This window comes from Rhagoletis pomonella, unplaced genomic scaffold, assembly GCF_013731165.1.
Source record: "Rhagoletis pomonella isolate Grant_MI unplaced genomic scaffold, Rhpom_1.0 Rhpom_scaffold_00830, whole genome shotgun sequence".
NCBI classification, from domain to species: Eukaryota; Metazoa; Arthropoda; class Insecta; order Diptera; family Tephritidae; genus Rhagoletis; species Rhagoletis pomonella.
Window position 1 is genome coordinate 39,942 of NW_023459384.1, and position 4,264 is coordinate 44,205.

Consider the following 4,264-nt stretch of genomic DNA (forward strand, 5'->3'; position numbering starts at 1 on the left):
TTTTTATTAGAATTTAAGAATAATTAAATAAAGAGAACGGCATAATTTATTTGTTTTAATATGAATAAATGATAGACGGAAAATAGTCCTTATTTTTTAAGTTTTAACCATCATCATATGTGTGTGGTATGACCGAGTGGCCTTTCAATTTTTACAAATAATAATTTTAAGGTAGAAATAATAATTATTTAAATCAATATATTTGATCGAAAAAATAAAAATTAAGTCATAATAATTTCTTTTGAGCGAAAAAATTAAACTGTAATTACATTGGTTTACAGAAAAAATATTTTATTGATGCAAGCTTCACTTAACTGGGACCCCACACCACTGATATATGTATGTATTGGAAATAGTACCCAAAATGTAGTAAAAATAATCCTTATCTTTTCCCCCCTTTTCTACTACCCGAAAATGCATGGCCGCAATTGGCATGCAGAAAAAGTGAGGTTATGTAAGTGACATCACCTTATATTTATTTCACCATGGTATAATATGTTATTAGTGTTTTTAGAGTTTGGATAGCTATTGCATTAGCATGAAAGCGCGACTAATGCAATAGGAGCCTTGGTTTGTAAAGCGAGGCTCAAAACTCGGCAGACGAGCAATTAATGCCCTTTTTTGAGTTCAGTAAAATAACAAGACAATCAAGTTCAAGTATAAAACTGAATCTGAGTTTTTATTATAAATTTTCCAACTTATATACTAATTTACAAATTATCTAGAAATTATCTGACACATCTTGCATTTCATTCATATGTCCAAAATGCCCTATGTAACATGGTGTTCTGCTTTTTGTTCATGTTACAAATGCATTTACTTATCTATTGACCAATCAGTATTTAGCATCGTCATCAATTTTAAACACATTGCATTTCTCCCATTTATGATATTTGACATATCGAAAACAGAAAGAAAGAAATTTGACTTGCTATTGTTTACCTTTTAAGTACGGTCAATACCTTAACAATGAACTGTATGTGGAGCAAGTGAAAATACTCATGTTTCACTTCGCTGTATGTCTTTGGGTATATGTATGAAATGTTTGTTTACCATATGTGTCATGATATTTATGTGTGTCATAGTTAATTATGGAAAGCAATATCTTAGGGATTTGTTTTCTTGGTTTTTACAAATGTTTGTTTTTTGGTTTTTTTCTTACAAAAATATTGTGTGATGTTTTTGTGGAAAAACTGAATTGACTGTACATCACACCCTTACCCTTAAGATAAAATTTATGAGATTTTGAATAAATTTAAATCTGATTACAAATTAATAAATTAATAAATTTTTTTTGTTTTGTATAATTAATGTATTGTTTTGTTAAAGTATTATAAATGTAAATGTATCTGATACGATCTTATTTTATTTATTTTAAGAATATATATATGTATTTTATTTTTATAAATTTTTAATTATTATTTGTATTCTTTTTGTACAATTTTAATGAATTATTATGGAATAGTCTTTCTTTACTATTTATTTCTAATATTGAATTACAATTTTGTCTTTCTAGTATTCTATATGGACCAATGTAGGGACTCTGATTTTTCTTTCTACTCTCTAGTTTTACTAGTACTAAGTCTCCTACATCAAAAGAACTTTTTATAATCTTCTTATCATATTCTAGTTTCGATTTTTCTTTTGCTATATTTATTAAATTTTTAGCGTTATCTAATGCTCTCTTAATCCTAGTCCTAAGTTCGTTTACATAATTTTCTAAATCATAAACTTTAGTATTAGTGCATAATGCGTCTGTAGGCAGAGTTGGTAATTTGCCAAAAATCAACTGGTATGGAGAATAATTGTTATTTACATGAGGTGTGGTATTATACGCAAATGTCCCATTCTAAATCTTCAACAAAGTTTAACATATATTCATTTAATACTCTGTGATTTCTTTCTAGCGTTCCTATAGATTGATGGTGATATGGTGCTGAAAATGTTTGATCTATTTTTAATAGTTTGCATACTTCATCCATTAATTCGTTTTTGAATTCAGTGCCTCTATCTGATTTTAATACTTTAAAGCAACCATATTTCAAAATAAACTGTTCTACAAGAGTTTTAGCTATATTTTTCGCTTCTTTTGTTTCCATAGGGTATGCTACGATATATTTTGTTAACTCGCACTGCATTGTTAATATATACCTATAATTATTAGAAATTCTTAATGGTCCTACTGTATCTATTTCTATTATTTCGAAACTAGTACTTGGAGTGTTGGTGATATTCATTTCTTCTTTAATATGTTTCGTTTGCTTATTTCTCAAACATTTATCGCAATTTACAACGTAATCTCTAACCATTTTTCTCATATTTTTCCAAACGTATCTTTGTTTGAGTCTTAGTACAGTCTTTCGAATGCCTAGGTGTCCTGATAATGGTGAGTTGTGGAATTCTTCAATCAATTTATTTTGTAGTTTTTTATTTTTTATGTACTGCAAGGGTTTATACAAGTGATATTCAAGTTAAAGTTTTTATATTTTTTAGATTTTATTAATCTTTGGTATACCTCATCATAAATTCTTTTCATATATTCTACTGATATCAGTTTAAAAATTTCATCGTCGCTTGCTAATGCGAGATCTTTAATATTCTGCTTATGCATATAGATTATCAGCTTCTCTAGAAACAAAACGTATTTTGCAAGATCATCACTAATATTCATATGATAGCTATTGTTTATACATTCAATGGTACCGTTCAATTTATCATTATTTATTTTTGTATTTATACCGGTATTAAATTTAAATTTTAATTTGTGCACATTTTTAATATCTTGTAATGAAGTACATTCCCATATGTTCGTATATTTTTGTTGTTGGGATATGTCTTTCTCATCTGAGTTGTTTTCAGTTGTTTTACCCTTTGCGTTCATTCCACGCGTAATTGCTAAGATTTTTGTTGGTTTGGTATAATCGTCTTCTATTGGAATCATGTTTTTTAGCATATCAGAATCTATTTTAATTCTAGATAATGCATCAGCATTTGTATTAATTTTTCCTTTTTTGTATACAATTTCAAAATCATAGTCTGATAAATCAATCCGTACTCTAGTTAATTTAGAAGAAGGGTTTTTATGTGTAAAAAGTGAAACAAGAGGTCTGTGGTCAGTTACTACTATAAATCTTCTACCATGTAAATATGGCCTAAAGAATTCAATGCCCCAATGTATAGCAAGTAGTTCTTTTTCTATCACGGGTTTATTAATTTCGTGTTTATTCAAAGTTCTGCTAGCATAGGTTATTGGCAAATCAGTTCCTATTTCTCCCTGTGATAAGATTGCACCTAAAGCATAATTTGAAGCATCTGTCGTTAAAATGAAAGGTTTTTCAAAATCTGGATATTGTAATATTGGTGAACTAATTATTTTTTGTCTTAATATATCAAAAGTTTGTTGACATTCGTCTGTCCATTCAAATATTCTTCCTTTCTTCGTTTGATCATTCAGACATTTTGTTAATTCAGCGAAATTTTTTATGAAACGTCTATAGTAATTACAAAAAGCTACAAATCGTTTTACCTCGTCAGCATCTTTAGGTATTGGATAATTTTGAATTGCTTTGTGTTTTGCTGGGTCTGTTTTAATACCATCTTCTGTTATTAGATGACCTAAATAAACAACTTCTGACTTTAAAAATACACATTTTTTAGCGTTTAATTTTAAACTGTATTTTGATAAACGTTCAAAGACCTGTCTCAGATTGTCATTGTGATGTTTCAAGCTACATCCAAAAATGATGATGTCGTCTACATATAAAAATGCTTTACTATCGAGACCTGAAAGTGCTATTGTTAGCATACGTTGGAAACTATTTGATGAAATTTTAAGACCAAAAGGTAATCGTTTAAACTGATAGTGACCGTTTGATGTAGAAAATGCAGTTGCTTTTCTTGATTCTTTATCTAAGTTAATTTGATGAAACGAACTTGTCATATCTAGAGTTGAAAAATATTTTGCTCTAAGTGGAATATGTCTTGATAGTCTTTAAAAATTGTTATCAATTCATCCGTTGCTTTACTGTCATTTTTGTCAATTTTCAACGTTTGTAATAGTTTGCTAAATCTGTCTTTATTGTTTTGTTTATTGTGATTTTGTGATTTAGTGAGAAAAACGTATTTGTGTAATGGTTCTATTTCAAAATTAATATTTTTTAATATTACATCTTCATTTGTTGTATTTAGAAATTTAACATGACTAATGCCTTTTCCTGGAACTATTGTATTTCCTACAAAAATACCTGACTCTAATTCTTTACTT